The 10,949-nt window shown below is 36.0% G+C and overlaps 1 long non-coding RNA gene across 1 annotated transcript; it reads right to left on the reverse strand.

Moving 5' to 3' along the window:
• Nucleotides 1–9,079: 9,079 nt before the first annotated feature.
• LOC311077062 lies at nt 9,080–10,608 on the reverse strand. The gene is made up of 4 exons (XR_014604740.1): nt 10,483–10,608; nt 10,202–10,360; nt 9,857–9,921; nt 9,080–9,707 (listed from the first exon to the last, which is right to left on the reverse strand). It is a non-coding gene; the product is annotated as an uncharacterized lncRNA (long non-coding RNA).
• Nucleotides 10,609–10,949: the final 341 nt, after the last annotated feature.

A 10,949-nucleotide genomic window follows, 5' to 3' on the forward strand; every position in this document is an offset into this window, starting at 1 on the left:
AACTCAAAATACTATGTTATCTGAACCACATTAATTATCTAAGTTGATTTGACAAAAAATAAAAAGTTGTGATAACAAATCATGAAAATGTTTTTTTACAGTTTTTATATGTATATTATATGTATAATATATGTATAATATATTTAATTATGTGAGCAAGCAGAAAGTAAGCATACATGTCGAAAGGCTTTGAAGATTTTTTGAGTGAGCACAATCACTAAATAGAGATGATAAAAAAGTTCCGGATTGCTGCGGGACTGCAGCCCATTTTAACACTTGCTTCGTAAAATTAGTGGTTAAAACAGTTTACATCTGTTTTATAGAATATTAAAAGAATGTTTTGAAACTTTAAAAATAATTCAGATAATTAAATTAAAAATAATTGTTTTGGTGATCTGAAAAAAATATTTGTATATTGTTATATTGTATGTGGGATCTAACTCTGTAAACTGAGAGATTTGGTGATAGATCTTTCTTTATGGGGCAGAGTTTTATGAATGAATTATGTAAAAAGATTGATCAAATATGGTTGGACATTATATGGAATAAAAAAAATACATTACATAAAGAAAACAGTCACATTTTTATGAAAATTGTGTTCTAAATGTTTTGGATTTTGAAACATTAAATAATACATTTAAAACAAGTTAATTGGCTTGTAATGTATAATGTATAAAGTATAAAAGTATAACGGCGGACGAGGAGCTCACCAAAGTGGAGCAGGGGGAACTGGAAAAGAGAGCGCAGAAAGTTTAGCAATAGCCTCTTTGGCCTACACTGGACAGGCGGGGAGTTCATAGACTGCCTCAATGATCGTGTTAGGGCAGACAGCAAGTTCGAAAGCTGCTTCCTTGGTCATAACAGGGCAGACAGAGGGTTCAAGGGTGACCTTCGTGGTCTTATCAAGGCCGTTAGAGAGTTCAGGGATGACCTCTGTGGTCGTGTCTGAGAAGGTAATGAGTGGCCATAACAGAAAGAGGGTAAAGAGCATCCATGGACAGTCCACCATCACAGAAAGCACAATCGATGATGGAAGTTGCTCTGAGACCCCCAGACTTGGGACCACTGAACTTGGACTTGCATTGATCACCAGACTCGGGATGCTGGCTGCTCGCACTGGCATCAGTTGTGGGTCCACACTGGAAATCAGTCTCCAACGCCCAGGGGCATTCTTTAAAAACGGCTGGAGACTCTCGCGTGGCAGCCATGAAGGCTGATTCGGGTTTGGACAGGAGTGAACCCAGCTCCATGACCGTTGGAGCTGATGAAGAGTAGCCGGTCTGTAAGTGCGATTTCATCAAAAGGTCCCTGATATGAAAACTCACAAAACGGCTGGACGTATTCCTTATTCAACTTTTTCATTGCCAACGATGCAGTAATTGGTCAACTCGGTCCATGATAGATCTAGATCGGCTGCTGGATCTATACTTGGTGTAGTCTTCTGTTACGAATCACTGCTCCAAGACTTGATGGGCTATCCAAGTGCAGTCCAAGTGCAGCCTTTATTTAGGACAATCCATAAGAGTAGCCAAAAACAGGTAAATGGTCGAATATAATCCAAAATAGGGCAAAATTCAAGAAAACAGACCAAAAGCATGAACACTGGAACAGGGAACTAGAATATAGACGCTCAGAAATGCACCAGTAACATTCACAAAGAACTATGCAAAGAAAGCAATGGAGAAAAAGGCAAATTCAGACAAGCAAATGATCGACAGGTGGGAGAAATTAAACCCTAGTGAATACGGGGAATGGATTATGGGCAATATAGTTCATCATGGGAGAGAAAAGGAGTCAGGAGGAGTGCCCTCTGGTGGAGATCATGGGCAGTCCAGCAGGAGGATCTTAAACTATCTAGATGTTTATATGGTTGTCAATGAATGGGACGCTAAATATCGTTTTGACTTTAACAAGATTTTCTAAATAAAAAGGCAAGATAAACCTGGTGTCCTCCATGATTCCTGTTCTCTCTGACAACAAATCACTTGAATGTCACAAGCTCATAATTATGACTTCAGAACTGGGAAGTAGAACATTTCTGATAGCACATGAAGGCAGATATTCATTTTGATTTATTTATCATGAAGGCAGATCATTTATTCAAGATCCAAGACAGGACAATCAAGCCAACAGTGCCAGGTGTTACATAATTGGCAGCAGGTGCAACACACTTCTCAAACTCTTACTGTACACCTTTTTATAGGTACGTGTGAACTACCATGCCATCTCCTGAGAAGTACACATAAACAACAGATACTCAACAGAAAAACATTTGGAGTTCTCAGATTGAAGAAATCACTAGAAATTGGGGGCACATCATACTTAAATTTATTATTAACAAACCACACACAAACATCTACTAATGACTTGTTAATGCATTACTGTGTCATGATTTTACTTGAGGGGGCATATCATACTTAATTCATTAGCTAACCATACACCATTCAACATACCTACACTGCACTCAGCCAAAGTGTGACAACACCAACTAACATCAACTAATGGCTTGTCAATGCATTACTGTGTCATGACTTTATATCATAATTATTTCACTGTTAACTACTTATCAAATTCAGCTCATGATTTAACATAAACGTACTATGAAATACACATCCTACTAGTACTTAACTAGTATTCAGCCCAGTTATGTGTGTCTGGATGGAGCAAATGGTCCCCTGACCTTAGTTCATGTTTCCTGTTTTTTTTGGGGGGGGAACCGATTCCTTGGGAACTGTTGTAAGTCACAGTAGGTTGAGTTTGATGGGAAAGAGAATATCACAAAACAGATTAAGACATTTTAAGAAAAATTATTAGTGGATTTAGTATTTTCTATGTTTGATATGAAGGATCAGTGAAAATAATGACAGACTAAACCTGTGCCATTCAGTAATGTTTATGACGAAGCTGCAAATGTCAATAGTTTAAATTGAAAATAAATTGTTTACATTTATTTTAAAGTCAAAATATTACGTATTCCTTCCTACTGAGCCTGACTGATTTAGTTTACCCCTAAATGTTAATTAATGCATTAACTATCAAACATGTACTAACATGTAGTTAAGGCTGCTGTTATTCATGCATGAATCATTATGACTCCTGTCGTAGTTAAGGATAGCAGCTCTTCATTGCCTCATGATTAGTTCATATCTCCTATGTTCATGTTAAAGGGGTGGTATAATGCCCTTTTCACAAGATGTACAATAAATCTCTGATGTCGCCAGAGTGTGTGTGTGTGTGTGTGTGTGAAGTTTTAGCTCAAAATACCCCACAGATATTTTTATATAGCATGTTAAAATTGTCACTTTTTGAGGGTTAGAAAAAACGGTGTTTGTGTCTGGCCCTTTAAATGCAAATATGCTGCTGCTCCCGACACAGAGGGCGGGGTTTCAAAACACTACTGTGTAGCAGCCTATTTTTTTACAGTCTATGGTAGCAGCACCGATTACGCAGACACACACTAAAATGACAGAAACGGTTCTGCCTTTTATGTTTAAACGGAGTCAGACAAAGATGGAGAGACTCAAGAAGAAGTGACAACACGTAGAATGCAACAGGACGTCTCTGAATGGTTAGTTGATGAATTTATGTTGCTGATGTGGAGTTAACTATCTTCAATCCCTGGTGAAAAAAAAATATGTTAAGTATACTTGAAGCCAGACTAATTATTAGTATACTTCAAATGTGTTAATGATTAGTTAACTTAAAGTGTGCTATTTTGAAACAACTAATTTTGTACTAAGTATATTTTAGTAGTAATGAAGTTGTAGTAAAGCATAACTTTAAATGTATTTAGTGTACTTTTGTGTACTAAATTGGAACAACTTTAAGTATATTTAGTATATTTTAAGTATATGCCTGTGTAGGGACTAGTTACATACTTGATTAGTGTATTAAAGTGTACTTTATTTGTGTTACAAGTACATTACAAATTAATTACAAGTGTCTTCGAAACATACAAGAAATATACCGTAAATTTATTAAAAATATATACTAAGTATACTTGCAGCCACACTAATTATAAGTATACTTCAAGTGTGTTAAGGATTAGTTAACTTTAAGTGTGCTATTTTGAAACAACTAATTTTGTACTAAGTATATTTTAGTTGTATTTAAATTGTAGTAAAGCATAACTTTAAGTCTATTTAGTGTACTTTTGTGTGCTAAATTGGAACAACTTCAAGTATACTTAGTATACTTTAAGTATATGCCTGTGTAGGGACTATTTACATACTTGATAAGTGATAATAAAGTGTACTTTATCTGTGTTACAAGTACATTACAAAATCATTACGAGCAATATACAAGTCTATTATTTTTGAGTAAAAATAATATTATTCTCCGTAATACCTTTGGCTTAATCCAAATACTACAAATAGCACACTTTGTCTTCAATAACAAATGCACATTAATAAACAAATATTACTTAGCTATACTTTGTACAATATACTTTAAAGCTATAGTAGGTAATGTTGGAGAGCTAGCAAGATTTGAAAGCGGCACCTCTTCTAAGCTCCACCCCCTCCCGTCAGTACTCCGTCCAAAGCTACGCCCCCACAAACATGAACGCGCATCCACAGTCGGAGTCAGCTGCAGGTCACAGGAAAGCAGAGTATTTTTGTCATGTTGGAATAAATATTTTTAAACGATAAATGCCTTTCCTTTACCATTTCAGCATAAACAAGCTATTACTTTTCTTACCTCCTTACATGCTAAATGAATAATGACAATGAATGTTGTATAACACTTTTTTTTTTTTTTTTTTTTAAACGAACAAGAGAGACCTAAGAGAAATACTTTTTTACACAAGTATCTGTACTTTCGCTGCTTTTGATTGTCATAAACAATCTGTATTTACATATAATAAATAAGAAATAAATATATATAAGAAAAGGAGTGTCCAGGGATGGCTGACAGGTCAGGCTTTGGTGAGGCGTCGTCTGCTGTGGTGATCTACTCCTTTGGCAGTGATTTACCTTTAGGAAGAATATCACAATTACACATCTGACAATAATTACTGCATATCAAAGACACACAAAGAATGACAACAAAACTTTGTTTCCATTTCACACAGTAACAAACATTTCTTCTCGTAGCTAACAAAACACATATGCCACATCACCACAGTTGTCCCGTTTATAAGCAATATTAACGTCATTTTATCACAATTATAATGCAGACACTTGCGACTATGGCTGTGCAATATGTTCAAAATGGCATGTCCTAAAAGTCAGATAAGCAGACCTGTAACGCAACTGGCTTACACCGACAGAGAAGCTAATGTTAGCATTGCTAGTTAGCACTAGCTACAAAAGTAGCTACGTGGCCTAACGTAACATATATCATGGAAATAACAAATCCCCCCGAAGCAAAACAAATAATTACCTGTTCAGCAGAAAGAACGCAACCTCGGCATCGCTTTTCATCACTTTTGCTCCCTCAGTTGTCTCCACCATTCAAATGCTGCAATGTTGACGCAAGTTTGTTCTCTGGCTTTATCCAGTGCCTGTTTCGTTGCAGCCTTTTCTGCCTCCGATTTTCTTTTTTTTAGGCTTTTTATCAGGGCGAGCAGTTACCAGCAAAGCTGGCATTGGTAGATTTTGCTGCATTTTCTCTTCCATTGTGCCGCAAACTCCTGCTTACTCGGTGTAGTGAGCTGAATGTTTCCGGAGCGGTGACATGTGATGAGTGCACGCAGGGCAGCGCACGCAGTGGTGCTCGGGCACGAGACATGAAGGCATCTGATTGGTTCTTTACATTCGCACCGAATGGCAGTGATTGGTCAGAGTTTTTACTGTCCTGCAGCTGCTACAGAGGTCTGATTTTTTTCATTCCTTTTTCTGAACACATAATGTATTGACTACTCTCAGGATGGAAGGACCATTTCACCCAGTATAAAAAAAAGTGTTTCTGAACAGGATTACCTACCCTAGTGAGTGAACTTCCATTTTTGGCCATGCAATATAGCCAGTGTTTACTTGGCTGCATGTTAAACGGCCACTTGTGACATCACAATCCAGTAGCTGCCACTTTCTGTACAGTAGAAAACACATTTTCTTGTGTGTTCCAATGGTGTGATTGTTGATGTAAAATTTGTAATGGATTTGTGTTTATTGTACATTGTGCCTATCTTTAACATTGTATAAACTTAAATTAAAAATACTTAAATCACAATTACAAAAGTAGCCATTTGTACACTGTATACTCAAATCTATTTTAAGTAGATCAACATAAGTATGTTTTCTTTAAATACACAAAAACTTAAAAGGACTTGTAGTGAACTTTTTAGAAATATGTTAAAAGTGTGCTTGTTTTTAGCATATTTCTTAAAAGTGTAATTAATCATATATTTATTACCAATGTACTTATAGTGCACTTGTTAGAAATATATTAAAAGTATGCTTGTTTTTAGCATTTTTTTTTAAAGTGTATTTAAGCATACATTTATTATCAATGTACTTATAGTGCACTTGTTAGAAATATATTGAAAGTATGCTTGTTTTTAGCATATTTCTTAAAAAATGTAATTAAGCATATATTTATTACCAATGTACTTATAGTGCACTAGTTAGAAATATATTAAAAGTATGCTTGATTTAAGCATATTTCTTAAAAGTGTAATTAAGCATATATTTATTACCAATGTACTTATAGTGCACTTGTTAGAAATATATTGAAAGTATGCTTGATTTTAGCATATTTCTTAAAAATGTAATTAAGCATATATTTATTACCAATGAACTTATAGTGCACTTGTTAGAAATATGTTAAAAGTATGCTTGCTTTTAAATATATTTTTAGAAAATATACTAAAGTACTATTATTTTAAAGTGTGTTAAAAGTTGTATTATAAAAATAGATAAAAAGCATGATGCTAATATACTTTTAATATATTTAAAGATAGTATATTTTTTTTAAATATATTTGCAATGTACTATTGAAAAAGGGAATATATTTCAAATATAATAAAGTATACTTTTTTTTCACCAGGGATTAGCATATTCTGTCATGATAATCTATAAATCGCTCGTATAGGAACTGCTGTGAGATGCACACCGAGTGACTTTCTATTGTATGTGAAAAAACGGATGCTACAGTTTGAGCTGACTCACAAATGTGCTCGACAGGGACGTGCACAAGAATTTTGAGGGGCAGTTAAAATATCACCAAAATACACATGAGAAAAAGAGTTCCTCATATTATTGTTTATTGTTTTTTTAATTATTTTTTTATTTTATTTTTATTATTGTTTTAAATTTGAAAATAAATAATCTGGATTGAATTGACAGATGGGGAAAAACTCGCTTCTAATAAAAGCGAGTAATATAAAATAAATAAATAAAAACGCTTAAATTTCGGGAAAAAATACAATCCTTTTTTAACCTTTTGGTTTCCCGTACATTCAGTTGTGCTTCTTGCTCGTATTCAGTTCTGATGGTACATATGGTAACTGGGCAACTATGCATGATTTGTAGTATGATTGCATGCTACACCGGTCGCGTGCAGCACTGCAGCCAGGTAAACAGAGTTTGCCCTTCCCCTACTGACTTTCACTTTCAGTGACCGAATGGAAGTGAATGAGGCTTTGCGATTTTTTTTTATTTTTTATCTAGGCCTACATGAAATTCTTACATGCATTGTACGATTTATTTATTTATTTTTCCCCTCGGAAGGGCAACGTGAGTCGAGAAGGGCATATGGGCAGTTGCCTGGGCAACCTGAGCAACCCCCCTGTGCACGTCCCTGGTGCTCGACTACAACAACTCTTCCTCATAGACATTAAAAGAAATGGACACAGTGACCCCATTGGATTCAACCAGGGGGCCAATGTTTCGGGAAAAACTGAAGCTTCCCCGGCGGCCGCCATTGATTAGCAGACCCCCACCTGCTGTTAGCAATCCATTAACTCCCATTCATTTTGGCGTCACTTTGACAGCGAATAACTTTACATCTGAGGCGTTTAAAGACTCCATTTGTCCATTATTTATTTCTAATGAATGCTAACAGCAGGTGATGGTCTGCTAATCAATGACGGCCGCTGGGGAAGCTTCAGTTTTTTCTGAAACATTACCCCCTTGCTCTTCCTCTTCTCATCAAGGACTACGTTCCCGGAGGCGGGGTTTATGTAAATCTTAGGGTTAGTGATGTCACTAACCCAGGAGGAATGTTGTGTAGTCCCTACCAGCCGTTTGTTGTAGTCCTTAAAAAGCAATTTCTTTAAAAGCAAATATCTCCCTTTGCTTTGAACTTTGATTGTGAACTTTGCAGATGTTGTTTATGCTCAAACAGCAACATTACACACTAACTAAAGTTAGAAAAGTGAAATCATACTCAACCACCCCTTTTAAGTAATGATTAATTCAGGCATTAGTACATGATTATTGTAAAGTGTTACCGTTATATGCCTATAGCATATGACAGACTCAAATATGTTTACATTTCTAATGAGAGTGTTTGTGGAGAGTCTTCCACCTATGTGTGGTAACAGATCAGACCAGTTATATTTGTGAATCAACATCACAAAATCAGTCTCAAATGTTATCACAAAAGTAAAAGTACATTTATATACATTTTTAAACAGAGTTCAAAACTATTTAAGAAAATGAAATTAACTAAAACTATGTAAAAATCATATAATGATGTGTAATGGAAAATTTTGATTTTCATTGATTTACAGTATTGATTTTCATTTACTTTCAGTAAGACATTGAAGTGACCCTCTGCTGGACCGACCTTGAGTGGTCTGCCAGCTTTAACTGACTGATGTGTGTGTTTTTCTTAACACTGGGTAACAGGTGAGACGTCAGGGGGAGGCAGATTGACCCTTATGGTCAGAGGTCGTCCAATTTAGAACTTGTGAGTTTGTAAGAATAAACTCAGCAGGATTAGATCACTAGCAGAGAAACCTTCCCTTGTTTAGATAAGAGCCTGTAAGCAGAAGACCTTGAAAGCAGTATAAAGGCTGCTCTGCCCTCCCTCCCTCGTCGCACTTGTTTCACAGACTGTACGGGTGACTTCTGTGTGGCAACTGGGCCTTCTTGCAAGAATAAATACCTTTTAAAAGACAGTTTGACTCAGAAATGTCTCTTACGCAGTGATGATTGTTTAATGAATATTTTTTGCCACAACAGATGCAAGATAATATGAATAGAAGATTCATATAAAACTACAAATCATCACATGTATTCTTACAGCACAAAGTCCAAAAGAGTTCAGCAGTGGATCTGCTGAGTTCAGGATTCCTGATCAGTCTTCTGTGTTTCAGTGGTGTGTGTTTGGAGGTGTGTTGACTTCACAGTTTCAGCGCAGTCTGTAACATCATCCTCCCAGGTGCTTCAGACAGCTGATTCACGGGCTTCACATTAATGCTTCTGAATCCTGTATTTTGCAAGAGCAGGAGTCATTCCCAATCACCCTGTGAGAAGTGTTTACTGCCAATGCAAAGTCGTCTCCTCAAAGATGTAGTGCTGAAGCTCCTCCAGCTGCTCCTGTTTTTGCAGTACATCTGAATGTCTTTAAAAACTGTCCAGTGAATTCCCATGTACGGAGTAGGGAAAGCTGGAATCCATGATTCTCAACATGTTCTGTGGCTTTGTCACTTTGAAGGCATTGCAAGTATTTTAGAATTACTTTCCAGGAAGTTCCATGTTCCGCGAGTAGATGACGTCACTGCTGTCACGTTCTCTCATTCTTTACTGTGTTGTAGTTTTCTAAGGAAAAAACAGAGTTTAACACAAACATTCATGGGAACATGTGATTCCACCACAGTGGTCTGAATCATTAAAGAAACACATACTCTACTCTATCTGTTCATTCATTCTAGTTCATGTCAGTTTTTTCTGAACACTAAATATCTCACCTTATCATGGATCTCTTCAGATATATCAGTTTGACTCTGCTCTGGACCACCAGAATCATGAGAAACTGGAACAAAACATTTGATTCTCTTTATATAGTTTATATGTGGTGAACAGACATTTCTGATAACTTTATGCTGGTCAGATTTTTATCATCAGATATAGTGAAGAACACACAGTGTCTGCTTCAGTACGGGAAGAACAAGCTGTCTGTCATATTTTGCAACACTAACTGTACAGTATATAAAATAAAATATTTTTTAGAAAAAATACGTATCATATCAAACTAGAAGCAAATAGCATAATGTAAATTGTTGTATTGTATTATAACTTTATAATATACTCACAATTTGGCCGTTTCTCAATGCTCTCCCGTTTCACCAGTCTGTGATTACCAGGCTGTGGTCTGGATGAGCGAGATCGTTCTTCTCTGCTCTCCATTTCTCTCCGTTTCTCCTTTTCTCTTCTCACTGTTCTTGCTCTTCTGTGAGTTGATGTATCTCAAACTTATGACATGAAATTGATAAAATACTATTTCATAGATTTTTTAATTGTTATAGTGTACAGATAATTTATTTTTCTGTGTTCATGCAAAACAATTATTGCAGATTATAGATTTATTTCTTACCTTATGATTGACTGTGAGAAGAAAAATGGAATACAGAAAATATCTAGATTTCTTTTGTCTCTGTATGTAAAGATTCCTATTATCCAAAATAAGATCTGAGTTCTGAGTGAATAAGCATTATAAGACTCTATATATCTGCTATACATATTCCTGATGACCAGCCCCCTTTCTACAGCACAACCCAGAGGGACGTGTTGTTCTCTTTAAACTTGTCAAACAGGGTGAGATGGAATGCTACACACACACACACACACACACACACACACACACACACACACACACACACACACACACACACACATATTTATGTCATGATCACATTTCTGCTTTTCTTGAAGGGTGAATAGGAGAAGGAAAGCCTATTAAACAGAGAGACCCAGTTCAGTGTGTCAGTGGGTGGGTTTGGCTGAACTTTGGTGGATCAAGTGTCTCATTTTTATCCACATAATGTCAGTAAAGAAACAATA

Source organism: Abramis brama, assembly GCF_963993115.1.
Source record: "Abramis brama genome assembly, chromosome: 25".
In the NCBI taxonomy this organism is placed as follows: Eukaryota; Metazoa; Chordata; class Actinopteri; order Cypriniformes; family Leuciscidae; genus Abramis; species Abramis brama.